We start from the raw sequence: 23,923 nt of genomic DNA, 5'->3' as shown, positions 1-23,923 counted from the left end.
CCCCCGAAAATAAACTGAGTCCGGAGACTGGCGGTGCCATGCCGCATAGCGGAACAGCGCGTTGAATCCTACGCCAGAACGGCCCCGGCAGCGCGAATGTCTCGGGCCGTCGAGGTCTGCTGCTTTGTCATAAAAGGGAGTTTCGAAGGGCATGTCATGGGTGCGATCATACCAGCACTAATGCACCGGATCCCATCAGAACTCCGCAGTTAAGCGTGCTTGAGCGAGAGTAGTACTAGGATGGGTGACCCCCTGGGAAGTCCTCGTGTTGCACCCCTTTTATTTTTTGCCCGCTTTTTTATTTTTTGATAACATTTATTTTTTATTTTTCGGCTTTTGGCTTTTCCTCTTCGGATAATTTTTTTCCCCCGAAAATAAACTGAGTCCGGAGACTGGCGGTGCCATGCCGCATAGCGGGAATAGCGCGTTGAATCCTACGCCAGAACGGCCCCAGCGGCGCGAATGTCTCGGGCCGTCGAGGTCTGCTGCTTTGTCATAAAAGGGAGTTTCGATGGGCATGTCATGGGTGCGATCATACCAGCACTAATGCACCGGATCCCATCAGAACTCCGCAGTTAAGCGTGCTTGGGCGAGAGTAGTACTAGGATGGGTGACCCCCTGGGAAGTCCTCGTGTTGCACCCTTTTTATTTTTTGCCCGCTTTTTTATTTTTTGATAATATTTATTTTTAATTTTTCGGCTTTTGGCTTTTCCTCTTCGGATAAATTTTTTCCCCCGAAAATAAACTGAGTCCGGAGACTGGCGGTGCCATGCCGCATAGCGGAACAGCGCGTTGAATCCTACGCCAGAACGGCCCCGGCAGCGCGAATGTCTCGGGCCGTCGCGGTCTGCTGCTTTGTCATAAAAGGGAGTTTCGAAGGGCATGTCATGGGTGCGATCATACCAGCACTAATGCACCGGATCCCATCATAACTCCGCAGTTAGGCGTGCTTGGGCGAGAGAAGTACTAGGATGGGTGACCCCCTGGGAAGTCCTCGTGTTGCACCCTTTTTATTTTTTGCCCGCTTTTTTATTTTTTGATAATATTTATTTTTAATTTTTTGGCTTTTGGCTTTTCCTCTTCGGATAATTTTTTCCCCCCGAAAATAAACTGAGTCCGGAGACTGGCGGTGCCATGCCGCATAGCGGAACATCGCGTTGAATCCTACGCCAGAACGGCCCCGGCAGCGCGAATGTCTCGGGCCGTCGAGGTCTGCTGCTTTGTCATAAAAGGGAGTTTCGAAGGGCATGTCATGGGTGCGATCATACCAGCACTAATGCACCGGATCCCATCAGAACTCCGCAGTTAAGCGTGCTTGGGCGAGAGTAGTACTAGGATGGGTGACCCCCTGGGAAGTCCTCGTGTTGCACCCCTTTTATTTTTTGCCCGCTTTTTTATTTTTTGATAACATTTATTTTTTATTTTTCGGCTTTTGGCTTTTCCTCTTCGGATAATTTTTTTCCCCCGAAAATAAACTGAGTCCGGAGACTGGCGGTGCCATGCCGCATAGCGGAACAGCGCGTTGAATCCTACGCCAGAACGGCCCCGGCAGCGCGAATGTCTCGGGCCGTCGAGGTCTGCTGCTTTGTCATAAAAGGGAGTTTCGAAGGGCATGTCATGGGTGCGATCATACCAGCACTAATGCACCGGATCCCATCAGAACTCCGCAGTTAAGCGTGCTTGAGCGAGAGTAGTACTAGGATGGGTGACCCCCTGGGAAGTCCTCGTGTTGCACCCCTTTTATTTTTTGCCCGCTTTTTTATTTTTTGATAACATTTATTTTTTATTTTTCGGCTTTTGGCTTTTCCTCTTCGGATAATTTTTTTCCCCCGAAAATAAACTGAGTCCGGAGACTGGCGGTGCCATGCCGCATAGCGGGAATAGCGCGTTGAATCCTACGCCAGAACGGCCCCAGCGGCGCGAATGTCTCGGGCCGTCGAGGTCTGCTGCTTTGTCATAAAAGGGAGTTTCGATGGGCATGTCATGGGTGCGATCATACCAGCACTAATGCACCGGATCCCATCAGAACTCCGCAGTTAAGCGTGCTTGGGCGAGAGTAGTACTAGGATGGGTGACCCCCTGGGAAGTCCTCGTGTTGCACCCTTTTTATTTTTTGCCCGCTTTTTTATTTTTTGATAATATTTATTTTTAATTTTTCGGCTTTTGGCTTTTCCTCTTCGGATAATTTTTTTCCCCCGAAAATAAACTGAGTCCGGAGACGGGCGGTGCCATGCCGCATAGCGGAACAGCGCGTTGAATCCTACGCCAGAACGGCCCCGGCAGCGCGAATGTCTCGGGCCGTCGCGGTCTGCTGCTTTGTCATAAAAGGGAGTTTCGAAGGGCATGTCATGGGTGCGATCATACCAGCACTAATGCACCGGATCCCATCATAACTCCGCAGTTAGGCGTGCTTGGGCGAGAGAAGTACTAGGATGGGTGACCCCCTGGGAAGTCCTCGTGTTGCACCCTTTTTATTTTTTGCCCGCTTTTTTATTTTTTGATAATATTTATTTTTAATTTTTTGGCTTTTGGCTTTTCCTCTTCGGATAATTTTTTCCCCCCGAAAATAAACTGAGTCCGGAGACTGGCGGTGCCATGCCGCATAGCGGAACAGCGCGTTGAATCCTACGCCAGAACGGCCCCGGCAGCGCGAATGTCTCGGGCCGTCGAGGTCTGCTGCTTTGTCATAAAAGGGAGTTTCGAAGGGCATGTCATGGGTGCGATCATACCAGCACTAATGCACCGGATCCCATCAGAACTCCGCAGTTAAGCGTGCTTGGGCGAGAGTAGTACTAGGATGGGTGACCCCCTGGGAAGTCCTCGTGTTGCACCCTTTTTATTTTTTGCCCGCTTTTTTATTTTTTGATAATATTTATTTTTAATTTTTTGGCTTTTGGCTTTTCCTCTTCGGATAATTTTTTCCCCCCGAAAATAAACTGAGTCCGGAGACTGGCGGTGCCATGCCGCATAGCGGGAATAGCGCGTTGAATCCTACGCCAGAACGGCCCAAGCGGCGCGAATGTCTCGGGCCGTCGAGGTCTGCTGCTTTGTCATAAAAGGGAGTTTCGATGGGCATGTCATGGGTGCGATCATACCAGCACTAATGCACCGGATCCCATCAGAACTCCGCAGTTAAGCGTGCTTGGGCGAGAGTAGTACTAGGATGGGTGACCCCCTGGGAAGTCCTCGTGTTGCACCCTTTTTATTTTTTGCCCGCTTTTTTATTTTTTGATAATATTTATTTTTAATTTTTCGGCTTTTGGCTTTTCCTCTTCGGATAAATTTTTTCCCCCGAAAATAAACTGAGTCCGGAGACTGGCGGTGCCATGCCGCATAGCGGAACAGCGCGTTGAATCCTACGCCAGAACGGCCCCGGCAGCGCGAATGTCTCGGGCCGTCGCGGTCTGCTGCTTTGTCATAAAAGGGAGTTTCGAAGGGCATGTCATGGGTGCGATCATACCAGCACTAATGCACCGGATCCCATCATAACTCCGCAGTTAGGCGTGCTTGGGCGAGAGAAGTACTAGGATGGGTGACCCCCTGGGAAGTCCTCGTGTTGCACCCTTTTTATTTTTTGCCCGCTTTTTTATTTTTTGATAATATTTATTTTTAATTTTTTGGCTTTTGGCTTTTCCTCTTCGGATAATTTTTTCCCCCCGAAAATAAACTGAGTCCGGAGACTGGCGGTGCCATGCCGCATAGCGGAACATCGCGTTGAATCCTACGCCAGAACGGCCCCGGCAGCGCGAATGTCTCGGGCCGTCGAGGTCTGCTGCTTTGTCATAAAAGGGAGTTTCGAAGGGCATGTCATGGGTGCGATCATACCAGCACTAATGCACCGGATCCCATCAGAACTCCGCAGTTAAGCGTGCTTGGGCGAGAGTAGTACTAGGATGGGTGACCCCCTGGGAAGTCCTCGTGTTGCACCCCTTTTATTTTTTGCCCGCTTTTTTATTTTTTGATAACATTTATTTTTTATTTTTCGGCTTTTGGCTTTTCCTCTTCGGATAATTTTTTTCCCCCGAAAATAAACTGAGTCCGGAGACTGGCGGTGCCATGCCGCATAGCGGAACAGCGCGTTGAATCCTACGCCAGAACGGCCCCGGCAGCGCGAATGTCTCGGGCCGTCGAGGTCTGCTGCTTTGTCATAAAAGGGAGTTTCGAAGGGCATGTCATGGGTGCGATCATACCAGCACTAATGCACCGGATCCCATCAGAACTCCGCAGTTAAGCGTGCTTGAGCGAGAGTAGTACTAGGATGGGTGACCCCCTGGGAAGTCCTCGTGTTGCACCCCTTTTATTTTTTGCCCGCTTTTTTATTTTTTGATAACATTTATTTTTTATTTTTCGGCTTTTGGCTTTTCCTCTTCGGATAATTTTTTTCCCCCGAAAATAAACTGAGTCCGGAGACTGGCGGTGCCATGCCGCATAGCGGGAATAGCGCGTTGAATCCTACGCCAGAACGGCCCCAGCGGCGCGAATGTCTCGGGCCGTCGAGGTCTGCTGCTTTGTCATAAAAGGGAGTTTCGATGGGCATGTCATGGGTGCGATCATACCAGCACTAATGCACCGGATCCCATCAGAACTCCGCAGTTAAGCGTGCTTGGGCGAGAGTAGTACTAGGATGGGTGACCCCCTGGGAAGTCCTCGTGTTGCACCCTTTTTATTTTTTGCCCGCTTTTTTATTTTTTGATAATATTTATTTTTAATTTTTCGGCTTTTGGCTTTTCCTCTTCGGATAATTTTTTTCCCCCGAAAATAAACTGAGTCCGGAGACGGGCGGTGCCATGCCGCATAGCGGAACAGCGCGTTGAATCCTACGCCAGAACGGCCCCGGCAGCGCGAATGTCTCGGGCCGTCGCGGTCTGCTGCTTTGTCATAAAAGGGAGTTTCGAAGGGCATGTCATGGGTGCGATCATACCAGCACTAATGCACCGGATCCCATCATAACTCCGCAGTTAGGCGTGCTTGGGCGAGAGAAGTACTAGGATGGGTGACCCCCTGGGAAGTCCTCGTGTTGCACCCTTTTTATTTTTTGCCCGCTTTTTTATTTTTTGATAATATTTATTTTTAATTTTTTGGCTTTTGGCTTTTCCTCTTCGGATAATTTTTTCCCCCCGAAAATAAACTGAGTCCGGAGACTGGCGGTGCCATGCCGCATAGCGGAACAGCGCGTTGAATCCTACGCCAGAACGGCCCCGGCAGCGCGAATGTCTCGGGCCGTCGAGGTCTGCTGCTTTGTCATAAAAGGGAGTTTCGAAGGGCATGTCATGGGTGCGATCATACCAGCACTAATGCACCGGATCCCATCAGAACTCCGCAGTTAAGCGTGCTTGAGCGAGAGTAGTACTAGGATGGGTGACCCCCTGGGAAGTCCTCGTGTTGCACCCCTTTTATTTTTTGCCCGCTTTTTTATTTTTTGATAACATTTATTTTTTATTTTTCGGCTTTTGGCTTTTCCTCTTCGGATAATTTTTTTCCCCCGAAGATAAACTGAGTCCGGAGACTGGCGGTGCCATGCCGCATAGCGGGAATAGCGCGTTGAATCCTACGCCAGAACGGCCCCAGCGGCGCGAATGTCTCGGGCCGTCGAGGTCTGCTGCTTTGTCATAAAAGGGAGTTTCGATGGGCATGTCATGGGTGCGATCATACCAGCACTAATGCACCGGATCCCATCAGAACTCCGCAGTTAAGCGTGCTGGGCGAGAGTAGTACTAGGATGGGTGACCCCCTGGGAAGTCCTCGTGTTGCACCCTTTTTATTTTTTGCCCGCTTTTTTATTTTTTGATAATATTTATTTTTAATTTTTCGGCTTTTGGCTTTTCCTCTTCGGATAATTTTTTTCCCCCGAAAATAAACTGAGTCCGGAGACTGGCGGTGCCATGCCGCATAGCGGAACAGCGCGTTGAATCCTACGCCAGAACGGCCCCGGCAGCGCGAATGTCTCGGGCCGTCGCGGTCTGCTGCTTTGTCATAAAAGGAAGTTTCGAAGGGCATGTCATGGGTGCGATCATACCAGCACTAATGCACCGGATCCCATCATAACTCCGCAGTTAGGCGTGCTTGGGCGAGAGAAGTACTAGGATGGGTGACCCCCTGGGAAGTCCTCGTGTTGCACCCTTTTTATTTTTTGCCCGCTTTTTTATTTTTTGATAATATTTATTTTTAATTTTTTGGCTTTTGGCTTTTCCTCTTCGGATAATTTTTTCCCCCCGAAAATAAACTGAGTCCGGAGACTGGCGGTGCCATGCCGCATAGCGGAACATCGCGTTGAATCCTACGCCAGAACGGCCCCGGCAGCGCGAATGTCTCGGGCCGTCGAGGTCTGCTGCTTTGTCATAAAAGGGAGTTTCGAAGGGCATGTCATGGGTGCGATCATACCAGCACTAATGCACCGGATCCCATCAGAACTCCGCAGTTAAGCGTGCTTGGGCGAGAGTAGTACTAGGATGGGTGACCCCCTGGGAAGTCCTCGTGTTGCACCCCTTTTATTTTTTGCCCGCTTTTTTATTTTTTGATAACATTTATTTTTTATTTTTCGGCTTTTGGCTTTTCCTCTTCGGATAATTTTTTTCCCCCGAAAATAAACTGAGTCCGGAGACTGGCGGTGCCATGCCGCATAGCGGAACAGCGCGTTGAATCCTACGCCAGAACGGCCCCGGCAGCGCGAATGTCTCGGGCCGTCGAGGTCTGCTGCTTTGTCATAAAAGGGAGTTTCGAAGGGCATGTCATGGGTGCGATCATACCAGCACTAATGCATCGGATCCCATCAGAACTCCGCAGTTAAGCGTGCTTGGGCGAGAGTAGTACTAGGATGGGTGACCCCCTGGGAAGTCCTCGTGTTGCACCCCTTTTATTTTTTGCCCGCTTTTTTATTTTTTGATAACATTTATTTTTTATTTTTCGGCTTTTGGCTTTTCCTCTTCGGATAATTTTTTTCCTCCGAAAATAAACTGAGTCCGGAGACTGGCGGTGCCATGCCGCATAGCGGAACAGCGTGTTGAATCCTACGCTAGAACGGCCCCGGCAGCGCGAATGTCTCGGGCCGTCGAGGTCTGCTACTTTGTCATAAAAGGGAGTTTCGAAGGGCATGTCTTGGGTGCGATCATACCAGCACTAATGCACCGGATCCTATCAGAACTCCGCAGTTAAGCGTGCTTGGGCGAGAGTAGTACTAGGATGGGTGACCCCCTGGGAAGTCCTCGTGTTGCACCCTTTTTATTTTTTGCCCGCTTTTTTATTTTTTGATAATATTTATTTTTAATTTTTTGGCTTTTGGCTTTTCCTCTTCGGATAATTTTTTCCCCCCGAAAATAAACTGAGTCCGGAGACTGGCGGTGCCATGCCGCATAGCGGAACAGCGCGTTGAATCCTACGCCAGAACGGCCCCGGCAGCGCGAATGTCTCGGGCCGTCGAGGTCTGCTGCTTTGTCATAAAAGGGAGTTTCGAAGGGCATGTCATGGGTGCGATCATACCAGCACTAATGCACCGGATCCCATCAGAACTCCGCAGTTAAGCGTGCTTGGGCGAGAGTAGTACTAGGATGGGTGACCCCCTGGGAAGTCCTCGTGTTGCACCCCTTTTATTTTTTGCCCGCTTTTTTATTTTTTGATAACATTTATTTTTTATTTTTCGGCTTTTGGCTTTTCCTCTTCGGATAATTTTTTTCCCCCGAAAATAAACTGAGTCCGGAGACTGGCGGTGCCATGCCGCATAGCGGAACAGCGCGTTGAATCCTACGCCAGAACGGCCCCGGCAGCGCGAATGTCTCGGGCCGTCGAGGTCTGCTGCTTTGTCATAAAAGGGAGTTTCGAAGGGCATGTCATGGGTGCGATCATACCAGCACTAATGCACCGGATCCCATCAGAACTCCGCAGTTAAGCGTGCTTGGGCGAGAGTAGTACTAGGATGGGTGACCCCCTGGGAAGTCCTCGTGTTGCACCCCTTTTATTTTTTGCCCGCTTTTTTATTTTTTGATAACATTTATTTTTTATTTTTCGGCTTTTGGCTTTTCCTCTTCGGATAATTTTTTTCCCCCGAAAATAAACTGAGTCCGGAGACTGACGGTGCCATGCCGCATAGCGGAACAGCGTGTTGAATCCTACGCTAGAACGGCCCCGGCAGCGCGAATGTCTCGGGCCGTCGAGGTCTGCTCCTTTGTCATAAAAGGGAGTTTCGAAGGGCATGTCTTGGGTGCGATCATACCAGCACTAATGCACCGGATCCTATCAGAACTCCGCAGTTAAGCGTGCTTGGGCGAGAGTAGTACTAGGATGGGTGACCCCCTAGGAAGTCCTCATGTTGCACCCTTTTTATTTTTTGCCCGCTTTTTTATTTTTTGATAATATTTATTTTTAATTTTTTGGCTTTTGGCTTTTCCTCTTCGGATAATTTTTTTCCCCCGACAATAAACTGGGTCCGGAGACTGGCGGTGCCATGCCGCATAGCGGGACCAGCGCGTTGAATCCTACGCCAGAACGGCCCCGGCAGCGCGAATGTCTCGGGCCGTCGAGGTCTGCTGCTTTGTCATAAAAGGGAGTTTCGAAGGGCATATCATGGGTGCGATCATACCAGCACTAATGCACCGGATCCCATCAGAACTCCGCAGTTAAGCGTGCTTGGGCGAGAGTAGTACTAGGATGGGTGACCCCCTGGGAAGTCCTCGTGTTGCACCCCTTTTATTTTTTGCCCGCTTTTTTCTTTTTTGATAACATTTATTTTTAATTTTTTGGCTTTTGGCTTTTCCTCTTCGGATAATTTTTTTCCCTCGAAAATAAACTGAGTCCGGAGACTCGCGGTGCCATGCCGCATAGCGGAACAGCGCATTGAATCCTACGCCAGAACGGCCCCGGCAGCGCGAATGTCTCGGGCCCTCGAGGTCTGCTGCTTTGTCATAAAAGGGTGTTTCGATGGGCATGTCATGGGTGCGATCATACCAGCACTAATGCACCGGATCCCATCAGAACTCCGCAGTTAAGCGTGCTTGGGCGAGAGTAGTACTAGGATGGGTGACCCCCTGGGAAGTCCTCGTGTTGCACCCCTTTTATTTTTTGCCCGCTTTTTTATTTTTTGATAATATTTATTTTTAATTTTTCGGCTTTTGGCTTTTCCTCTTCGGATAATTTTTTTTCCCCCGAAAATAAACTGAGTCCGGAGACTCGCGGTGTCATGCCGCATAGCGGAACAGCGCGTTGAATCCTACGCCAGAACGGCCCCGGCAGCGCGAATGTCTCGGGCCGTCGAGGTCTGCTGCTTTGTCATAAAAGGGAGTTTCGAAGGGCATGTCATGGGTGTGATCATACCAGCACTAATGCACCGGATCCCATCAGAACTCCGCAGTTAAGCGTGCTTGGGCGAGAGTAGTACTAGGATGGGTGACCCCCTGGGAAGTCCTCGTGTTGCACCCTTTTTATTTTTTTCTCCACTTTTTTATTTTTTGATAATATTTATTTTTAATTTTTCGGCTTTTGGCTTTTCCTCTTCGGATAATTTTTTTCCCCCGAAAATAAACTGAGTCCGGAGACTGGCGGTGCCATGCCGCATAGCGGAACAGCGCGTTGAATCCTACGCCAGAACGGCCCCGGCAGCGCGAATGTCTCGGGCCGTCGAGGTCTGCTGCTTTGTCATAAAAGGGAGTTTCGAAGGGCATGTCATGGGTGCGATCATACCAGCACTAATGCACCGGATCCCATCAGAACTCCGCAGTTAAGCGTGCTTGGGCGAGAGTAGTACTAGGATGGGTGACCCCCTGGGAAGTCCTCGTGTTGCACCCCTTTTATTTTTTGCCCGCTTTTTTATTTTTTGATAACATTTATTTTTTATTTTTCGGCTTTTGGCTTTTCCTCTTCGGATAATTTTTTTCCCCCGAAAATAAACTGAGTCCGGAGACTGGCGGTGCCATGCCGCATAGCGGAACAGCGCGTTGAATCCTACGCCAGAACGGCCCCGGCAGCGCGAATGTCTCGGGCCGTCGAGGTCTGCTGCTTTGTCATAAAAGGGAGTTTCGAAGGGCATGTCATGGGTGCGATCATACCAGCACTAATGCACCGGATCCCATCAGAACTCCGCAGTTAAGCGTGCTTGGGCAAGAGTAGTACTAGGATGGGTGACCCCCTGGGAAGTCCTCGTGTTGCACCCCTTTTATTTTTTGCCCGCTTTTTTATTTTTTGATAATATTTATTTTTAATTTTTTGGCTTTTGGCTTTTCCTCTTCGGATAATTTTTTTCCCCCGACAATAAACTGGGTCCGGAGACTGGCGGTGCCATGCCGCATAGCGGAACAGCGTGTTGAATCCTACGCCAGAACGGCCCCGGCAGCGCGAATGTCTCGGGCCGTCGAGGTCTGCTACTTTGTCATAAAAGGGAGTTTCGAAGGGCATGTCTTGGGTGCGATCATACCAGCACTAATGCACCGGATCCCATCAGAACTCCGCAGTTAAGCGTGCTTGGGCGAGAGTAGTACTAGGATGGGTGACCCCCTGGGAAGTCCTCGTGTTGCACCCCTTTTATTTTTTGATAACATTTATTTTTTATTTTTCGGCTTTTGGCTTTTCCTCTTCGGATAATTTTTTTCCCCCGAAAATAAACTGAGTCCGGAGACTGGCGGTGCCATGCCGCATAGCGGAACAGCGCGTTGAATCCTACGCCAGAACGGCCCCGGCAGCGCGAATGTCTCGGGCCGTCGAGGTCTGCTGCTTTGTCATAAAAGGGAGTTTCGAAGGGCATGTCATGGGTGCGATCATACCAGCACTAATGCACCGGATCCCATCAGAACTCCGCAGTTAAGCGTGCTTGGGCGAGAGTAGTACTAGGATGGGTGACCCCCTGGGAAGTCCTCGTGTTGCACCCTTTTTATTTTTTTCTCCACTTTTTTATTTTTTGATGATATTTATTTTTAATTTTTCGGCTTTTGGCTTTTCCTCTTCGGATAATTTTTTTCCCCCGAAAATAAACTGAGTCCGGAGACTGGCGGTGCCATGCCGCATAGCGGGAATAGCGCGTTGAATCCTACGCCAGAACGGCCCCGGCGGCGCGAATGTCTCGGGCCGTCGAGGTCTGCTGCTTTGTCATAAAAGGGAGTTTCGATGGGCATGTCATGGGTGCGATCATACCAGCACTAATGCACCGGATCCCATCAGAACTCCGCAGTTAAGCGTGCTTGGGCGAGAGTAGTACTAGGATGGGTGACCCCCTGGGAAGTCCTCGTGTTGCACCCCTTTTATTTTCTGCCCGCTTTTTTATTTTTTGATAATATTTATTTTTAATTTTTCGGCTTTTGGCTTTTCCTCTTCGGATAATTTTTTTCCTCCGAAAATAAACTGAGTCCGGAGACTGGCGGTGCCATGCCGCATAGCGGAACAGCGCGTTGAATCCTACGCCAGAACGGCCCCGGCAGCACGAATGTCTCGGGCCGTCGCGGTCTGCTGCTTTGTCATAAAAGGGAGTTTCGAAGGGCATGTCATGGGTGCGATCATACCAGCACTAATGCACCGGATCCCATCATAACTCCGCAGTTAGGCGTGCTTGGGCGAGAGAAGTACTAGGATGGGTGACCCCCTGGGAAGTCCTCGTGTTGCACCCTTTTTATTTTTTGCCCGCTTTTTTATTTTTTGATAATATTTATTTTTAATTTTTTGGCTTTTGGCTTTTCCTCTTCGGATAATTTTTTCCCCCCGAAAATAAACTGAGTCCGGAGACTGGCGGTGCCATGCCGCATAGCGGAACAGCGCGTTGAATCCTACGCCAGAACGGCCCCGGCAGCGCGAATGTCTCGGGCCGTCGAGGTCTGCTGCTTTGTCATAAAAGGGAGTTTCGAAGGGCATGTCATGGGTGCGATCATACCAGCATTAATGCACCGGATCCCATCAGAACTCCGCAGTTAAGCGTGCTTGGGCGAGAGTAGTACTAGAATGGGTGACCCCCTGGGAAGTCCTCGTGTTGCACCCCTTTTATTTTTTGCCCGCTTTTTTATTTTTTGATAACATTTATTTTTTATTTTTCGGCTTTTGGCTTTTCCTCTTCGGATAATTTTTTTCCCCCGAAAATAAACTGAGTCCGGAGACTGGCGGTGCCATGCCGCATAGCGGAACAGTGCGTTGAATCCTACGCCAGAACGGCCCCGGCAGCGCGAATGTCTCGGGCCGTCGAGGTCTGCTGCTTTGTCATAAAAGGGAGTTTCGAAGGGCATGTCATGGGTGCGATCATACCAGCACTAATGCACCGGATCCCATCAGAACTCCGCAGTTAAGCGTGCTTGGGCGAGAGTAGTACTAGGATGGGTGACCCCCTGGGAAGTCCTCGTGTTGCACCCCTTTTATTTTTTGCCCCCTTTTTTATTTTTTGATAACATTTATTTTTTATTTTTCGGCTTTTGGCTTTTCCTCTTCGGATAATTTTTTTCCCCCGAAAATAAACTGAGTCCGGAGACTGGCGGTGCCATGCCGCAAAGCGGAACAGCGTGTTGAATCCTACGCTAGAACGGCCCCGGCAGCGCGAATGTCTCGGGCCGTCGAGGTCTGCTACTTTGTCATAAAAGGGAGTTTCGAAGGGCATGTCTTGGGTGCGATCATACCAGCACTAATGCACCGGATCCTATCAGAACTCCGCAGTTAAGCGTGCTTGGGCGAGAGTAGTACTAGGATGGGTGACCCCCTAGGAAGTCCTCATGTTGCACCCTTTTTATTTTTTGCCCGCTTTTTTATTTTTTGATAATATTTATTTTTAATTTTTTGGCTTTTGGCTTTTCCTCTTCGGATAATTTTTTTCCCCCGACAATAAACTGGGTCCGGAGACTGGCGGTGCCATGCCGCATAGCGGGACCAGCGCGTTGAATCCTACGCCAGAACGGCCCCGGCAGCGCGAATGTCTCGGGCCGTCGAGGTCTGCTGCTTTGTCATAAAAGGGAGTTTCGAAGGGCATATCATGGGTGCGATCATACCAGCACTAATGCACCGGATCCCATCAGAACTCCGCAGTTAAGCGTGCTTGGGCGAGAGTAGTACTAGGATGGGTGACCCCCTGGGAAGTCCTCGTGTTGCACCCCTTTTATTTTTTGCCCGCTTTTTTCTTTTTTGATAACATTTATTTTTAATTTTTTGGCTTTTGGCTTTTCCTCTTCGGATAATTTTTTTCCCTCGAAAATAAACTGAGTCCGGAGACTCGCGGTGCCATGCCGCATAGCGGAACAGCGCATTGAATCCTACGCCAGAACGGCCCCGACAGCGCGAATGTCTCGGGCCGTCGAGGTCTGCTGCTTTGTCATAAAAGGGTGTTTCGATGGGCATGTCATGGGTGCGATCATACCAGCACTAATGCACCGGATCCCATCAGAACTCCGCAGTTAAGCGTGCTTGGGCGAGAGTAGTACTAGGATGGGTGACCCCCTGGGAAGTCCTCGTGTTGCACCCCTTTTATTTTTTGCCCGCTTTTTTATTTTTTGATAATATTTATTTTTAATTTTTCGGCTTTTGGCTTTTCCTCTTCGGATAATTTTTTTTCCCCCGAAAATAAACTGAGTCCGGAGACTCGCGGTGTCATGCCGCATAGCGGAACAGCGCGTTGAATCCTACGCCAGAACGGCCCCGGCAGCGCGAATGTCTCGGGCCGTCGAGGTCTGCTGCTTTGTCATAAAAGGGAGTTTCGAAGGGCATGTCATGGGTGTGATCATACCAGCACTAATGCACCGGATCCCATCAGAACTCCGCAGTTAAGCGTGCTTGGGCGAGAGTAGCACTAGGATGGGTGACCCCCTGGGAAGTCCTCGTGTTGCACCCTTTTTATTTTTTTCTCCACTTTTTTATTTTTTGATAATATTTATTTTTAATTTTTCGGCTTTTGGCTTTTCCTCTTCGGATAATTTTTTTCCCCCGAAAATAAACTGAGTCCGGAGACTGGCGGTGCCATGCCGCATAGCGGAACAGCGCGTTGAATCCTACGCCAGAACGGCCCCGGCAGCGCGAATGTCTCGGGCCGTCGAGGTCTGCTGCTTTGTCATAAAAGGGAGTTTCGAAGGGCATGTCATGGGTGCGATCATACCAGCACTAATGCACCGGATCCCATCAGAACTCCACAGTTAAGCGTGCTTGGGCGAGAGTAGTACTAGGATGGGTGACCCCCTGGGAAGTCCTCGTGTTGCACCCCTTTTATTTTTTGCCCGCTTTTTTATTTTTTGATAACATTTATTTTTTATTTTTCGGCTTTTGGCTTTTCCTCTTCGGATAATTTTTTTCCCCCGAAAATAAACTGAGTCCGGAGACTGGCGGTGCCATGCCGCATAGCGGAACAGCGCGTTGAATCCTACGCCAGAACGGCCCCGGCAGCGCGAATGTCTCGGGCCGTCGAGGTCTGCTGCTTTGTCATAAAAGGGAGTTTCGAAGGGCATGTCATGGGTGCGATCATACCAGCACTAATGCACCGGATCCCATCAGAACTCCGCAGTTAAGCGTGCTTGGGCGAGAGTAGTACTAGGATGGGTGACCCCCTGGGAAGTCCTCGTGTTGCACCCCTTTTATTTTTTGCCCGCTTTTTTATTTTTTGATAATATTTATTTTTAATTTTTTGGCTTTTGGCTTTTTCTCTTCGGATAATTTTTTTCCCCCGACAATAAACTGGGTCCGGAGACTGGCGGTGCCATGCCGCATAGCGGAACAGCGTGTTGAATCCTACGCCAGAACGGCCCCGGCAGCGCGAATGTCTCGGGCCGTCGAGGTCTGCTACTTTGTCATAAAAGGGATTTTCGAAGGGCATGTCTTGGGTGCGATCATACCAGCACTAATGCACCGGATCCCATCAGAACTCCGCAGTTAAGCGTGCTTGGGCGAGAGTAGTACTAGGATGGGTGACCCCCTGGGAAGTCCTCGTGTTGCACCCCTTTTATTTTTTGATAACATTTATTTTTTATTTTTCGGCTTTTGGCTTTTCCTCTTCGGATAATTTTTTTCCCCCGAAAATAAACTGAGTCCGGAGACTGGCGGTGCCATGCCGCATAGCGGAACAGCGCGTTGAATCCTACGCCAGAACGGCCCCGGCAGCGCGAATGTCTCGGGCCGTCGAGGTCTGCTGCTTTGTCATAAAAGGGAGTTTCGAAGGGCATGTCATGGGTGCGATCATACCAGCACTAATGCACCGGATCCCATCAGAACTCCGCAGTTAAGCGTGCTTGGGCGAGAGTAGTACTAGGATGGGTGACCCCCTGGGAAGTCCTCGTGTTGCACCCCTTTTATTTTTTGCCCGCTTTTTTATTTTTTGATAACATTTATTTTTTATTTTTCGGCTTTTGGCTTTTCCTCTTCGGATAATTTTTTTCCCCCGAAAATAAACTGAGTCCGGAGACTGGCGGTGCCATGCCGCATAGCGGAACAGCGTGTTGAATCCTACGCCAGAACGGCCCCGGCAGCGCGAATGTCTCGGGCCGTCGAGGTCTGCTACTTTGTCATAAAAGGAAGTTTCGAAGGGCATGTCTTGGGTGCGATCATACCAGCACTAATGCACCGGATCCCATCAGAACTCCGCAGTTAAGCGTGCTTGGGCGAGAGTAGTACTAGGATGGGTGACCCCCTGGGAAGTCCTCGTGTTGCACCCCTTTTATTTTTTGATAACATTTATTTTTTATTTTTCGGCTTTTGGCTTTTCCTCTTCGGATAATTTTTTTCCCCCGAAAATAAACTGAGTCCGGAGACTGGCGGTGCCATGCCGCATAGCGGAACAGCGCGTTGAATCCTACGCCAGAACGGCCCCGGCAGCGCGAATGTCTCGGGCCGTCGAGGTCTGCTGCTTTGTCATAAAAGGGAGTTTCGAAGGGCATGTCATGGGTGCGATCATACCAGCACTAATGCACCGGATCCCATCAGAACTCCGCAGTTAAGCGTGCTTGGGCGAGAGTAGTACTAGGATGGGTGACCCCCTGGGAAGTCCTCGTGTTGCACCCCTTTTATTTTTTGCCCGCTTTTTTATTTTTTGATAATATTTATTTTTAATTTTTTGGCTTTTGGCTTTTCCTCTTCGGATAATTTTTTTCCCCCGACAATAAACTGGGTCCGGAGACTGGCGGTGCCATGCCGCATAGCGGGACCAGCGCGTTGAATCCTACGCCAGAACGGCCCTGGCAGCGCGAATGTCTCAGGCCGTCGAGGTCTGCTGCTTTGTCATAAAAGGGAGTTTCGAAGGGCATATCATGGGTGCGATCATACCAGCACTAATGCACCGGATCCCATCAGAACTCCGCAGTTAAGCGTGCTTGGGCGAGAGTAGTACTAGGATGGGTGACCCCCTGGGAAGTCCTCGTGTTGCCCCCCTTTTATTTTTTGCCCGCTTTTTTCTTTTTTGATAACATTTATTTTTAATTTTTTGGCTTTTGGCTTTTCCTCTTCGGATAATTTTTTTCCCTCGAAAATAAACTGAGTCCGGAGACTCGCGGTGCCATGCCGCATAGCGGAACAGCGCATTGAATCCTACGCCAGAACGGCCTCGGCAGCGCGAATGTCTCGGGCCGTCGAGGTCTGCTGCTTTGTCATAAAAGGGAGTTTCGAAGGGCATGTCATGGGTGCGATCATACCAGCACTAATGCACCGGATCCCATCAGAACTCCGCAGTTAAGCGTGCTTGGGCGAGAGTAGTACTAGGATGGGTGACGCCCTGGGAAGTCCTCGTGTTGCACCCCTTTTATTTTTTGCCCGCTTTTTTATTTTTTGATAACATTTATTTTTTATTTTTCGGCTTTTGGCTTTTCCTCTTCGGATAATTTTTTTCCCCCGAAAATAAACTGAGTCCGGAGACTGGCGGTGCCATGCCGCATAGCGGAACAGCGTGTTGAATCGTACGCCAGAACGGCCCCGGCAGCGCGAATGTCTCGGGCCGTCGAGGTCTGCTACTTTGTCATAAAAGGGAGTTTCGAAGGGCATGTCTTGGGTGCGATCATACCAGCACTAATGCACCGGATCCTATCAGAACTCCGCAGTTAAGCGTGCTTGGGCGAGAGTAGTACTAGGATGGGTGACCCCCTGGGAAGTCCTCATGTTGCACCCTTTTTATTTTTTGCCCGCTTTTTTATTTTTTGATAATATTTATTTTTAATTTTTTGGCTTTTGGCTTTTCCTCTTCGGATAATTTTTTTCCCCCGACAATAAACTGGGTCCGGAGACTGGCGGTGCCATGCCGCATAGCGGGACCAGCACGTTGAATCCTACGCCAGAACGGCCCCGGCAGCGCGAATGTCTCGGGCCGTCGAGGTCTGCTGCTTTGTCATAAAAGGGAGTTTCGAAGGGCATATCATTGGTGCGATCATACCAGCACTAATGCACCGGATCCCATCAGAACTCCGCAGTTAAGCGTGCTTGGGCGAGAGTAGTACTAGGATGGGTGACCCCCTGGGAAGTCCTCGTGTTGCACCCCTTTTATTTTTTGCCCGCTTTTTTCTTTTTTGATAACATTTATTTTTAATTTTTTGGCTTTTGGCTTTTCCTCTTCGGATAATTTTTTTCCCTCGAAAATAAACTGAGTCCGGAGACTCGCGGTGCCATGCCGCATAGCGGAACAGCGCATTGAATCCTACGCCAGAACGGCCCCGGCAGCGCGAATGTCTCGGGCCGTCGAGGTCTGCTGCTTTGTCATAAAAGGGTGTTTCGATGGGCATGTCATGGGTGCGATCATACCAGCACTAATGCACCGGATCCCATCAGAACTCCGCAGTTAAGCGTGCTTGGGCGAGAGTAGTATTAGGATGGGTGACCCCCTGGGAAGTCCTCGTGTTGCACCCCTTTTATTTTTTGCCCCCTTTTTTATTTTTTGATAACATTTATTTTTTATTTTTCGGCTTTTGGCTTTTCCTCTTCGGATAATTTTTTTCCCCCGAAAATAAACTGAGTCCGGAGACTGGCGGTGCCATGCCGCAAAGCGGAACAGCGTGTTGAATCCTACGCTAGAACGGCCCCGGCAGCGCGAATGTCTCGGGCCGTCGAGGTCTGCTACTTTGTCATAAAAGGGAGTTTCGAAGGGCATGTCTTGGGTGCGATCATACCAGCACTAATGCACCGGATCCCATCATAACTCCGCAGTTAGGCGTGCTTGGGCGAGAGAAGTACTAGGATGGGTGACCCCCTGGGAAGTCCTCGTGTTGCACCCTTTTTATTTTTTGCCCGCTTTTTTATTTTTTGATAATATTTATTTTTAATTTTTTGGCTTTTGGCTTTTCCTCTTCGGATAATTTTTTCCCCCCGAAAATAAACTGAGTCCGGAGACTGGCGGTGCCATGCCGCATAGCGGAACAGCGCGTTGAATCCTACGCCAGAACGGCCCCGGCAGCACGAATGTCTCGGGCCGTCGCGGTCTGCTGCTTTGTCATAAAAGGGAGTTTCGAAGGGTATGTCATGGGTGCGATCATACCAGCACTAATGCACCGGATCCCATCATAACTCCGCAGTTAGGCGTGCTTGGGCGAGAGAAGTACTAGGATGGGTGACCCCCTGGGAAGTCCTCGTGTTGCACCCTTTTTATTTTTTGCCCGCTTTTTTATTTTTTGATAATATTTATTTTTAATTTTTTGGCTTTTGGCTTTTCCTCTTCGGATAATTTTTTCCCCCCGAAAATAAACTGAGTCCGGAGACTGGCGGTGCCATGCCGCATAGCGGAACAGCGCGTTGAATCCTACGCCAGAACGGCCCCGGCAGCGCGAATGTCTCGGGCCGTCGAGGTCTGCTGCTTTGTCATAAAAGGGAGTTTCGAAGGGCATGTCATGGGTGCGATCATACCAGCACTAATGCACCGGATCCCATCAGAAATCCGCAGTTAAGCGTGCTTGGGCGAGAGTAGTACTAGAATGGGTGACCCCCTGGGAAGTCCTCGTGTTGCACCCCTTTTATTTTTTGCCCGCTTTTTTATTTTTTGATAACATTTATTTTTTATTTTTCGGCTTTTGGCTTTTCCTCTTCGGATAATTTTTTTCCCCCGAAAATAAACTGAGTCCGGAGACTGGCGGTGCCATGCCGCATAGCGGAACAGCGCGTTGAATCCTACGCCAGAACGGCCCCGGCAGCGCGAATGTCTCGGGCCGTCGAGGTCTGCTGCTTTGTCATAAAAGGGAGTTTCGAAGGGCATGTCATGGGTGCGATCATACCAGCACTAATGCACCGGATCCCATCAGAACTCCGCAGTTAAGCGTGCTTGGGCGAGAGTAGTACTAGGATGGGTGACCCCCTGGGAAGTCCTCGTGTTGCACCCCTTTTATTTTTTGCCCCCTTTTTTATTTTTTGATAACATTTATTTTTTATTTTTCGGCTTTTGGCTTTTCCTCTTCGGATAATTTTTTTCCCCCGAAAATAAACTGAGTCCGGAGACTGGCGGTGCCATGCCGCAAAGCGGAACAGCGTGTTGAATCCTACGCTAGAACGGCCCCGGCAGCGCGAATGTCTCGGGCCGTCGAGGTCTGCTACTTTGTCATAAAAGGGAGTTTCGAAGGGCATGTCTTGGGTGCGATCATACCAGCACTAATGCACCGGATCCTATCAGAACTCCGCAGTTAAGCGTGCTTGGGCGAGAGTAGTACTAGGATGGGTGACCCCCTAGGAAGTCCTCATGTTGCACCCTTTTTATTTTTTGCCCGCTTTTTTATTTTTTGATAATATTTATTTTTAATTTTTTGGCTTTTGGCTTTTCCTCTTCGGATAATTTTTTTCCCCCGACAATAAACTGGGTCCGGAGACTGGCGGTGCCATGCCGCATAGCGGGACCAGCGCGTTGAATCCTACGCCAGAACGGCCCCGGCAGCGCGAATGTCTCGGGCCGTCGAGGTCTGCTGCTTTGTCATAAAAGGGTTTTCGAAGGGCATATCATGGGTGCGATCATACCAGCACTAATGCACCGGATCCCATCAGAACTCCGCAGTTAAGCGTGCTTGGGCGAGAGTAGTACTAGGATGGGTGACCCCCTGGGAAGTCCTCGTGTTGCACCCCTTTTATTTTTTGCCCGCTTTTTTCTTTTTTGATAACATTTATTTTTAATTTTTTGGCTTTTGGCTTTTCCTCTTCGGATAATTTTTTTCCCTCGAAAATAAACTGAGTCCGGAGACTCGCGGTGCCATGCCGCATAGCGGAACAGCGCATTGAATCCTACGCCAGAACGGCCCCGGCAGCGCGAATGTCTCGGGCCGTCGAGGTCTGCTGCTTTGTCATAAAAGGGTGTTTCGATGGGCATGTCATGGGTGCGATCATACCAGCACTAATGCACCGGATCCCATCAGAACTCCGCAGTTAAGCGTGGTTGGGCGAGAGTAGTACTAGGATGGGTGACCCCCTGGGAAGTCCTCGTGTTGCACCCCTTTTATTTTTTGCCCGCTTTTTTATTTTTTGATAATATTTATTTTTAATTTTTCGGCTTTTGGCTTTTCCTCTTCGGATAATTTTTTTTCCCCCGAAAATAAACTGAGTCCGGAGACTCGCGGTGTCATGCCGCATAGCGGAACAGCGCGTTGAATCCTACGCCAGAACGGCCCCGGCAGCGCGAATGTCTCGGGCCGTCGAGGTCTGCTGCTTTGTCATAAAAGGGAGTTTCGAAGGGCATGTCATGGGTGTGATCATACCAGCACTAATGCACCGGATCCCATCAGAACTCCGCAGTTAAGCGTGCTTGGGCGAGAGTAGCACTAGGATGGGTGACCCCCTGGGAAGTCCTCGTGTTGCACCCTTTTTATTTTTTTCTCCACTTTTTTATTTTTTGATAATATTTATTTTTAATTTTTCGGCTTTTGGCTTTTCCTCTTCGGATAATTTTTTTCCCCCGAAAATAAACTGAGTCCGGAGACTGGCGGTGCCATGCCGCATAGCGGAACAGCGCGTTGAATCCTACGCCAGAACGGCCCCGGCAGCGCGAATGTCTCGGGCCGTCTAGGTCTGCTGCTTTGTCATAAAAGGGAGTTTCGAAGGGCATGTCATGGGTGCGATCATACCAGCACTAATGCACCGGATCCCATCAGAACTCCACAGTTAAGCGTGCTTGGGCGAGAGTAGTACTAGGATGGGTGACCCCCTGGGAAGTCCTCGTGTTGCACCCCTTTTATTTTTTGCCCGCTTTTTTATTTTTTGATAACATTTATTTTTTATTTTTCGGCTTTTGGCTTTTCCTCTTCGGATAATTTTTTTCCCCCGAAAATAAACTGAGTCCGGAGACTGGCGGTGCCATGCCGCATAGCGGAACAGCGCGTTGAATCCTACGCCAGAACGGCCCCGGCAGCGCGAATGTCTCGGGCCGTCGAGGTCTGCTGCTTTGTCATAAAAGGGAGTTTCGAAGGGCATGTCATGGGTGCGATCATACCAGCACTAATGCACCGGATCCCATCAGAACTCCGCAGTTAAGCGTGCTTGGGCGAGAGTAGTACTAGGATGGGTGACCCCCTGGGAAGTCCTCGTGTTGCACCCCTTTTATTTTTTGCCCGCTTTTTTATTTTTTGATAATATTTATTTTTAATTTTTTGGCTTTTGGCTTTTTCTCTTCGGATAATTTTTTTCCCCCGACAATAAACTGGGTCCGGAGACTGGCGGTGCCATGCCGCATAGCGGAACAGCGTGTTGAATCCTACGCCAGAACGGCCCCGGCAGCGCGAATGTCTCGGGCCGTCGAGGTCTGCTACTTTGTCATAAAAGGGATTTTCGAAGGGCATGTCTTGGGTGCGATCATACCAGCACTAATGCACCGGATCCCATCAGAACTCCGCAGTTAAGCGTGCTTGGGCGAGAGTAGTACTAGGATGGGTGACCCCCTGGGAAGTCCTCGTGTTGCACCCCTTTTATTTTTTGATAACATTTATTTTTTATTTTTCGGCTTTTGGCTTTTCCTCTTCGGATAATTTTTTTCCCCCGAAAATAAACTGAGTCCGGAGACTGGCGGTGCCATGCCGCATAGCGGAACAGCGCGTTGAATCCTACGCCAGAACGGCCCCGGCAGCGCGAATGTCTCGGGCCGTCGAGGTCTGCTGCTTTGTCATAAAAGGGAGTTTCGAAGGGCATGTCATGGGTGCGATCATACCAGCACTAATGCACCGGATCCCATCAGAACTCCGCAGTTAAGCGTGCTAGGGCGAGAGTAGTACTAGGATGGGTGACCCCCTGGGAAGTCCTCGTGTTGCACCCCTTTTATTTTTTGCCCGCTTTTTTATTTTTTGATAACATTTATTTTTTATTTTTCGGCTTTTGGCTTTTCCTCTTCGGATAATTTTTTTCCCCCGAAAATAAACTGAGTCCGGAGACTGGCGGTGCCATGCCGCATAGCGGAACAGCGTGTTGAATCCTACGCCAGAACGGCCCCGGCAGCGCGAATGTCTCGGGCCGTCGAGGTCTGCTACTTTGCCATAAAAGGGAGTTTCGAAGGGCATGTCTTGGGTGCGATCATACCAGCACTAATGCACCGGATCCCATCAGAACTCCGCAGTTAAGCGTGCTTGGGCGAGAGTAGTACTAGGATGGGTGACCCCCTGGGAAGTCCTCGTGTTGCACCCCTTTTATTTTTTGATAACATTTATTTTTTATTTTTCGGCTTTTGGCTTTTCCTCTTCGGATAATTTTTTTCCCCCGAAAATAAACTGAGTCCGGAGACTGGCGGTGCCATGCCGCATAGCGGAACAGCGCGTTGAATCCTACGCCAGAACGGCCCCGGCAGCGCGAATGTCTCGGGCCGTCGAGGTCTGCTGCTTTGTCATAAAAGGGAGTTTCGAAGGGCATGTCATGGGTGCGATCATACCAGCACTAATGCACCGGATCCCATCAGAACTCCGCAGTTAAGCGTGCTAGGGCGAGAGTAGTACTAGGATGGGTGACCCCCTGGGAAGTCCTCGTGTTGCACCCCTTTTATTTTTTGCCCGCTTTTTTATTTTTTGATAACATTTATTTTTTATTTTTCGGCTTTTGGCTTTTCCTCTTCGGATAATTTTTTTCCCCCGAAAATAAACTGAGTCCGGAGACTGGCGGTGCCATGCCGCATAGCGGAACAGCGTGTTGAATCCTACGCCAGAACGGCCCCGGCAGCGCGAATGTCTCGGGCCGTCGAGGTCTGCTACTTTGCCATAAAAGGGAGTTTCGAAGGGCATGTCTTGGGTGCGATCATACCAGCACTAATGCACCGGATCCCATCAGAACTCCGCAGTTAAGCGTGCTTGGGCGAGAGTAGTACTAGGATGGGTGACCCCCTGGGAAGTCCTCGTGTTGCACCCCTTTTATTTTTTGATAACATTTATTTTTTATTTTTCGGCTTTTGGCTTTTCCTCTTCGGATAATTTTTTTCCCCCGAAAATAAACTGAGTCCGGAGACTGGCGGTGCCATGCCGCATAGCGGAACAGCGCGTTGAATCCTACGCCAGAACGGCCCCGGCAGCGCGAATGTCTCGGGCCGTCGAGGTCTGCTGCTTTGTCATAAAAGGGAGTTTCGAAGGGCATGTCATGGGTGCGATCATACCAGCACTAATGCACCGGATCCCATCAGAACTCCGCAGTTAAGCGTGCTTGGGCGAGAGTAGTACTAGGATGGGTGACCCCCTGGGAAGTCCTCGTGTTGCACCCCTTTTATTTTTTGCCCGCTTTTTTATTTTTTGATAATATTTATTTTTAATTTTTTGGCTTTTGGCTTTTCCTCTTCGGATAATTTTTTTCCCCCGACAATAAACTGGGTCCGGAGACTGGCGGTGCCATGCCGCATAGCGGGACCAGCGCGTTGAATCCTACGCCAGAACGGCCCTGGCAGCGCGAATGTCTCAGGCCGTCGAGGTCTGCTGCTTTGTCATAAAAGGGAGTTTCGAAGGGCATATCATGGGTGCGATCATACCAGCACTAATGCACCGGATCCCATCAGAACTCCGCAGTTAAGCGTGCTTGGGCGAGAGTAGTACTAGGATGGGTGACCCCCTGGGAAGTCCTCGTGTTGCCCCCCTTTTATTTTTTGCCCGCT

At 49.8% G+C, this 23,923-nt stretch overlaps 58 non-coding genes and 8 pseudogenes across 58 annotated transcripts; all 66 read left to right on the top strand.

Annotated features, from left to right (window-relative positions):
• Positions 1–158: 158 nt before the first annotated feature.
• Positions 159–277, top strand: LOC149760922 (5S ribosomal RNA). The gene has a single exon (XR_016403546.1). It is a non-coding gene; the product is annotated as a 5S ribosomal RNA (ribosomal RNA).
• Positions 278–524: 247 nt separating this feature from the next.
• On the top strand, positions 525–643 carry LOC149760921 (5S ribosomal RNA). Its single transcript, XR_016412059.1, has one exon. It is a non-coding gene; the product is annotated as a 5S ribosomal RNA (ribosomal RNA).
• Positions 644–889: 246 nt separating this feature from the next.
• LOC149760920 (5S ribosomal RNA) lies at positions 890–1,008 on the top strand (annotated as a pseudogene).
• Positions 1,009–1,254: 246 nt separating this feature from the next.
• On the top strand, positions 1,255–1,373 carry LOC149760919 (5S ribosomal RNA). The gene has a single exon (XR_016409786.1). It is a non-coding gene; the product is annotated as a 5S ribosomal RNA (ribosomal RNA).
• Positions 1,374–1,619: 246 nt separating this feature from the next.
• LOC149760918 (5S ribosomal RNA) lies at positions 1,620–1,738 on the top strand. The gene has a single exon (XR_016403545.1). It is a non-coding gene; the product is annotated as a 5S ribosomal RNA (ribosomal RNA).
• Positions 1,739–1,985: 247 nt separating this feature from the next.
• On the top strand, positions 1,986–2,104 carry LOC149760917 (5S ribosomal RNA). The gene has a single exon (XR_016412058.1). It is a non-coding gene; the product is annotated as a 5S ribosomal RNA (ribosomal RNA).
• Positions 2,105–2,350: 246 nt separating this feature from the next.
• Positions 2,351–2,469, top strand: LOC149760916 (5S ribosomal RNA; annotated as a pseudogene).
• A 246-nt stretch (positions 2,470–2,715) lies between these two features.
• Positions 2,716–2,834, top strand: LOC149760915 (5S ribosomal RNA). Its single transcript, XR_016412057.1, has one exon. It is a non-coding gene; the product is annotated as a 5S ribosomal RNA (ribosomal RNA).
• A 247-nt stretch (positions 2,835–3,081) lies between these two features.
• Positions 3,082–3,200, top strand: LOC149760914 (5S ribosomal RNA). The gene has a single exon (XR_016412056.1). It is a non-coding gene; the product is annotated as a 5S ribosomal RNA (ribosomal RNA).
• A 246-nt stretch (positions 3,201–3,446) lies between these two features.
• On the top strand, positions 3,447–3,565 carry LOC149760913 (5S ribosomal RNA; annotated as a pseudogene).
• Positions 3,566–3,811: 246 nt separating this feature from the next.
• LOC149760912 (5S ribosomal RNA) lies at positions 3,812–3,930 on the top strand. Its single transcript, XR_016409785.1, has one exon. It is a non-coding gene; the product is annotated as a 5S ribosomal RNA (ribosomal RNA).
• Positions 3,931–4,176: 246 nt separating this feature from the next.
• LOC149760911 (5S ribosomal RNA) lies at positions 4,177–4,295 on the top strand. The gene has a single exon (XR_016403544.1). It is a non-coding gene; the product is annotated as a 5S ribosomal RNA (ribosomal RNA).
• A 247-nt stretch (positions 4,296–4,542) lies between these two features.
• Positions 4,543–4,661, top strand: LOC149760910 (5S ribosomal RNA). The gene has a single exon (XR_016412055.1). It is a non-coding gene; the product is annotated as a 5S ribosomal RNA (ribosomal RNA).
• A 246-nt stretch (positions 4,662–4,907) lies between these two features.
• LOC149760909 (5S ribosomal RNA) lies at positions 4,908–5,026 on the top strand (annotated as a pseudogene).
• Positions 5,027–5,272: 246 nt separating this feature from the next.
• On the top strand, positions 5,273–5,391 carry LOC149760908 (5S ribosomal RNA). Its single transcript, XR_016403543.1, has one exon. It is a non-coding gene; the product is annotated as a 5S ribosomal RNA (ribosomal RNA).
• A 247-nt stretch (positions 5,392–5,638) lies between these two features.
• Positions 5,639–5,756, top strand: LOC149760907 (5S ribosomal RNA). Its single transcript, XR_016405607.1, has one exon. It is a non-coding gene; the product is annotated as a 5S ribosomal RNA (ribosomal RNA).
• Positions 5,757–6,002: 246 nt separating this feature from the next.
• Positions 6,003–6,121, top strand: LOC149760906 (5S ribosomal RNA; annotated as a pseudogene).
• Positions 6,122–6,367: 246 nt separating this feature from the next.
• LOC149760905 (5S ribosomal RNA) lies at positions 6,368–6,486 on the top strand. Its single transcript, XR_016409783.1, has one exon. It is a non-coding gene; the product is annotated as a 5S ribosomal RNA (ribosomal RNA).
• A 246-nt stretch (positions 6,487–6,732) lies between these two features.
• LOC149760904 (5S ribosomal RNA) lies at positions 6,733–6,851 on the top strand. The gene has a single exon (XR_016402462.1). It is a non-coding gene; the product is annotated as a 5S ribosomal RNA (ribosomal RNA).
• A 246-nt stretch (positions 6,852–7,097) lies between these two features.
• LOC149760903 (5S ribosomal RNA) lies at positions 7,098–7,216 on the top strand. The gene has a single exon (XR_016403275.1). It is a non-coding gene; the product is annotated as a 5S ribosomal RNA (ribosomal RNA).
• A 246-nt stretch (positions 7,217–7,462) lies between these two features.
• LOC149760902 (5S ribosomal RNA) lies at positions 7,463–7,581 on the top strand. The gene has a single exon (XR_016409782.1). It is a non-coding gene; the product is annotated as a 5S ribosomal RNA (ribosomal RNA).
• Positions 7,582–7,827: 246 nt separating this feature from the next.
• LOC149760901 (5S ribosomal RNA) lies at positions 7,828–7,946 on the top strand. Its single transcript, XR_016409781.1, has one exon. It is a non-coding gene; the product is annotated as a 5S ribosomal RNA (ribosomal RNA).
• Positions 7,947–8,192: 246 nt separating this feature from the next.
• On the top strand, positions 8,193–8,311 carry LOC149760900 (5S ribosomal RNA). The gene has a single exon (XR_016408796.1). It is a non-coding gene; the product is annotated as a 5S ribosomal RNA (ribosomal RNA).
• Positions 8,312–8,558: 247 nt separating this feature from the next.
• Positions 8,559–8,677, top strand: LOC149760899 (5S ribosomal RNA). Its single transcript, XR_016409780.1, has one exon. It is a non-coding gene; the product is annotated as a 5S ribosomal RNA (ribosomal RNA).
• Positions 8,678–8,923: 246 nt separating this feature from the next.
• On the top strand, positions 8,924–9,042 carry LOC149760898 (5S ribosomal RNA). Its single transcript, XR_016409779.1, has one exon. It is a non-coding gene; the product is annotated as a 5S ribosomal RNA (ribosomal RNA).
• A 247-nt stretch (positions 9,043–9,289) lies between these two features.
• Positions 9,290–9,408, top strand: LOC149760897 (5S ribosomal RNA). The gene has a single exon (XR_016400519.1). It is a non-coding gene; the product is annotated as a 5S ribosomal RNA (ribosomal RNA).
• Positions 9,409–9,655: 247 nt separating this feature from the next.
• On the top strand, positions 9,656–9,774 carry LOC149760896 (5S ribosomal RNA). Its single transcript, XR_016409778.1, has one exon. It is a non-coding gene; the product is annotated as a 5S ribosomal RNA (ribosomal RNA).
• Positions 9,775–10,020: 246 nt separating this feature from the next.
• On the top strand, positions 10,021–10,139 carry LOC149760895 (5S ribosomal RNA). The gene has a single exon (XR_016403166.1). It is a non-coding gene; the product is annotated as a 5S ribosomal RNA (ribosomal RNA).
• A 246-nt stretch (positions 10,140–10,385) lies between these two features.
• LOC149760894 (5S ribosomal RNA) lies at positions 10,386–10,504 on the top strand. The gene has a single exon (XR_016409777.1). It is a non-coding gene; the product is annotated as a 5S ribosomal RNA (ribosomal RNA).
• Positions 10,505–10,731: 227 nt separating this feature from the next.
• On the top strand, positions 10,732–10,850 carry LOC149760893 (5S ribosomal RNA). Its single transcript, XR_016412054.1, has one exon. It is a non-coding gene; the product is annotated as a 5S ribosomal RNA (ribosomal RNA).
• A 248-nt stretch (positions 10,851–11,098) lies between these two features.
• Positions 11,099–11,217, top strand: LOC149760892 (5S ribosomal RNA). The gene has a single exon (XR_016409776.1). It is a non-coding gene; the product is annotated as a 5S ribosomal RNA (ribosomal RNA).
• A 246-nt stretch (positions 11,218–11,463) lies between these two features.
• LOC149760891 (5S ribosomal RNA) lies at positions 11,464–11,582 on the top strand (annotated as a pseudogene).
• Positions 11,583–11,828: 246 nt separating this feature from the next.
• On the top strand, positions 11,829–11,947 carry LOC149760890 (5S ribosomal RNA). Its single transcript, XR_016401325.1, has one exon. It is a non-coding gene; the product is annotated as a 5S ribosomal RNA (ribosomal RNA).
• A 246-nt stretch (positions 11,948–12,193) lies between these two features.
• Positions 12,194–12,312, top strand: LOC149760889 (5S ribosomal RNA). Its single transcript, XR_016409775.1, has one exon. It is a non-coding gene; the product is annotated as a 5S ribosomal RNA (ribosomal RNA).
• A 246-nt stretch (positions 12,313–12,558) lies between these two features.
• Positions 12,559–12,677, top strand: LOC149760888 (5S ribosomal RNA). Its single transcript, XR_016408795.1, has one exon. It is a non-coding gene; the product is annotated as a 5S ribosomal RNA (ribosomal RNA).
• A 247-nt stretch (positions 12,678–12,924) lies between these two features.
• On the top strand, positions 12,925–13,043 carry LOC149760887 (5S ribosomal RNA). Its single transcript, XR_016409774.1, has one exon. It is a non-coding gene; the product is annotated as a 5S ribosomal RNA (ribosomal RNA).
• A 246-nt stretch (positions 13,044–13,289) lies between these two features.
• On the top strand, positions 13,290–13,408 carry LOC149760886 (5S ribosomal RNA). The gene has a single exon (XR_016409772.1). It is a non-coding gene; the product is annotated as a 5S ribosomal RNA (ribosomal RNA).
• A 247-nt stretch (positions 13,409–13,655) lies between these two features.
• Positions 13,656–13,774, top strand: LOC149760885 (5S ribosomal RNA). The gene has a single exon (XR_016405378.1). It is a non-coding gene; the product is annotated as a 5S ribosomal RNA (ribosomal RNA).
• A 247-nt stretch (positions 13,775–14,021) lies between these two features.
• Positions 14,022–14,140, top strand: LOC149760884 (5S ribosomal RNA). The gene has a single exon (XR_016403229.1). It is a non-coding gene; the product is annotated as a 5S ribosomal RNA (ribosomal RNA).
• Positions 14,141–14,386: 246 nt separating this feature from the next.
• On the top strand, positions 14,387–14,505 carry LOC149760883 (5S ribosomal RNA). The gene has a single exon (XR_016409771.1). It is a non-coding gene; the product is annotated as a 5S ribosomal RNA (ribosomal RNA).
• A 246-nt stretch (positions 14,506–14,751) lies between these two features.
• Positions 14,752–14,870, top strand: LOC149760882 (5S ribosomal RNA). Its single transcript, XR_016409770.1, has one exon. It is a non-coding gene; the product is annotated as a 5S ribosomal RNA (ribosomal RNA).
• Positions 14,871–15,097: 227 nt separating this feature from the next.
• Positions 15,098–15,216, top strand: LOC149760881 (5S ribosomal RNA). The gene has a single exon (XR_016409769.1). It is a non-coding gene; the product is annotated as a 5S ribosomal RNA (ribosomal RNA).
• A 246-nt stretch (positions 15,217–15,462) lies between these two features.
• LOC149760880 (5S ribosomal RNA) lies at positions 15,463–15,581 on the top strand. Its single transcript, XR_016409768.1, has one exon. It is a non-coding gene; the product is annotated as a 5S ribosomal RNA (ribosomal RNA).
• Positions 15,582–15,808: 227 nt separating this feature from the next.
• On the top strand, positions 15,809–15,927 carry LOC149760879 (5S ribosomal RNA). Its single transcript, XR_016409767.1, has one exon. It is a non-coding gene; the product is annotated as a 5S ribosomal RNA (ribosomal RNA).
• Positions 15,928–16,174: 247 nt separating this feature from the next.
• Positions 16,175–16,293, top strand: LOC149760878 (5S ribosomal RNA). Its single transcript, XR_016402468.1, has one exon. It is a non-coding gene; the product is annotated as a 5S ribosomal RNA (ribosomal RNA).
• Positions 16,294–16,539: 246 nt separating this feature from the next.
• LOC149760877 (5S ribosomal RNA) lies at positions 16,540–16,658 on the top strand. Its single transcript, XR_016404949.1, has one exon. It is a non-coding gene; the product is annotated as a 5S ribosomal RNA (ribosomal RNA).
• A 246-nt stretch (positions 16,659–16,904) lies between these two features.
• LOC149760876 (5S ribosomal RNA) lies at positions 16,905–17,023 on the top strand. Its single transcript, XR_016407344.1, has one exon. It is a non-coding gene; the product is annotated as a 5S ribosomal RNA (ribosomal RNA).
• Positions 17,024–17,270: 247 nt separating this feature from the next.
• LOC149760875 (5S ribosomal RNA) lies at positions 17,271–17,389 on the top strand. Its single transcript, XR_016401836.1, has one exon. It is a non-coding gene; the product is annotated as a 5S ribosomal RNA (ribosomal RNA).
• Positions 17,390–17,635: 246 nt separating this feature from the next.
• LOC149760874 (5S ribosomal RNA) lies at positions 17,636–17,754 on the top strand. Its single transcript, XR_016401535.1, has one exon. It is a non-coding gene; the product is annotated as a 5S ribosomal RNA (ribosomal RNA).
• Positions 17,755–18,000: 246 nt separating this feature from the next.
• LOC149760873 (5S ribosomal RNA) lies at positions 18,001–18,119 on the top strand (annotated as a pseudogene).
• A 246-nt stretch (positions 18,120–18,365) lies between these two features.
• On the top strand, positions 18,366–18,484 carry LOC149760872 (5S ribosomal RNA; annotated as a pseudogene).
• A 246-nt stretch (positions 18,485–18,730) lies between these two features.
• Positions 18,731–18,849, top strand: LOC149760871 (5S ribosomal RNA). The gene has a single exon (XR_016404943.1). It is a non-coding gene; the product is annotated as a 5S ribosomal RNA (ribosomal RNA).
• Positions 18,850–19,095: 246 nt separating this feature from the next.
• On the top strand, positions 19,096–19,214 carry LOC149760870 (5S ribosomal RNA). Its single transcript, XR_016409766.1, has one exon. It is a non-coding gene; the product is annotated as a 5S ribosomal RNA (ribosomal RNA).
• Positions 19,215–19,460: 246 nt separating this feature from the next.
• LOC149760869 (5S ribosomal RNA) lies at positions 19,461–19,579 on the top strand. The gene has a single exon (XR_016408794.1). It is a non-coding gene; the product is annotated as a 5S ribosomal RNA (ribosomal RNA).
• A 246-nt stretch (positions 19,580–19,825) lies between these two features.
• LOC149760868 (5S ribosomal RNA) lies at positions 19,826–19,944 on the top strand. The gene has a single exon (XR_016409765.1). It is a non-coding gene; the product is annotated as a 5S ribosomal RNA (ribosomal RNA).
• A 246-nt stretch (positions 19,945–20,190) lies between these two features.
• On the top strand, positions 20,191–20,309 carry LOC149760867 (5S ribosomal RNA). Its single transcript, XR_016403692.1, has one exon. It is a non-coding gene; the product is annotated as a 5S ribosomal RNA (ribosomal RNA).
• Positions 20,310–20,556: 247 nt separating this feature from the next.
• On the top strand, positions 20,557–20,675 carry LOC149760866 (5S ribosomal RNA). The gene has a single exon (XR_016405377.1). It is a non-coding gene; the product is annotated as a 5S ribosomal RNA (ribosomal RNA).
• A 247-nt stretch (positions 20,676–20,922) lies between these two features.
• On the top strand, positions 20,923–21,041 carry LOC149760865 (5S ribosomal RNA). Its single transcript, XR_016403228.1, has one exon. It is a non-coding gene; the product is annotated as a 5S ribosomal RNA (ribosomal RNA).
• Positions 21,042–21,287: 246 nt separating this feature from the next.
• LOC149760864 (5S ribosomal RNA) lies at positions 21,288–21,406 on the top strand. Its single transcript, XR_016409764.1, has one exon. It is a non-coding gene; the product is annotated as a 5S ribosomal RNA (ribosomal RNA).
• Positions 21,407–21,652: 246 nt separating this feature from the next.
• LOC149760863 (5S ribosomal RNA) lies at positions 21,653–21,771 on the top strand. The gene has a single exon (XR_016409763.1). It is a non-coding gene; the product is annotated as a 5S ribosomal RNA (ribosomal RNA).
• Positions 21,772–21,998: 227 nt separating this feature from the next.
• Positions 21,999–22,117, top strand: LOC149760862 (5S ribosomal RNA). The gene has a single exon (XR_016407085.1). It is a non-coding gene; the product is annotated as a 5S ribosomal RNA (ribosomal RNA).
• A 246-nt stretch (positions 22,118–22,363) lies between these two features.
• On the top strand, positions 22,364–22,482 carry LOC149760861 (5S ribosomal RNA). Its single transcript, XR_016409761.1, has one exon. It is a non-coding gene; the product is annotated as a 5S ribosomal RNA (ribosomal RNA).
• Positions 22,483–22,709: 227 nt separating this feature from the next.
• LOC149760860 (5S ribosomal RNA) lies at positions 22,710–22,828 on the top strand. Its single transcript, XR_016406975.1, has one exon. It is a non-coding gene; the product is annotated as a 5S ribosomal RNA (ribosomal RNA).
• A 246-nt stretch (positions 22,829–23,074) lies between these two features.
• Positions 23,075–23,193, top strand: LOC149760859 (5S ribosomal RNA). The gene has a single exon (XR_016409760.1). It is a non-coding gene; the product is annotated as a 5S ribosomal RNA (ribosomal RNA).
• A 227-nt stretch (positions 23,194–23,420) lies between these two features.
• Positions 23,421–23,539, top strand: LOC149760858 (5S ribosomal RNA). Its single transcript, XR_016409759.1, has one exon. It is a non-coding gene; the product is annotated as a 5S ribosomal RNA (ribosomal RNA).
• Positions 23,540–23,786: 247 nt separating this feature from the next.
• Positions 23,787–23,905, top strand: LOC149760857 (5S ribosomal RNA). Its single transcript, XR_016402467.1, has one exon. It is a non-coding gene; the product is annotated as a 5S ribosomal RNA (ribosomal RNA).
• Positions 23,906–23,923: the final 18 nt, after the last annotated feature.

This window comes from Phoenix dactylifera, chromosome 4, assembly GCF_051530095.1.
Source record: "Phoenix dactylifera cultivar Ajwa chromosome 4, Ajwa_hap1_PhDact_Kaust_v1.1, whole genome shotgun sequence".
In the NCBI taxonomy this organism is placed as follows: domain Eukaryota; kingdom Viridiplantae; phylum Streptophyta; class Magnoliopsida; order Arecales; family Arecaceae; genus Phoenix; species Phoenix dactylifera.
The sequence above is the reverse complement of the archived record's forward strand: the minus strand, read 5'-3'. Positions and strand labels throughout refer to the sequence as shown.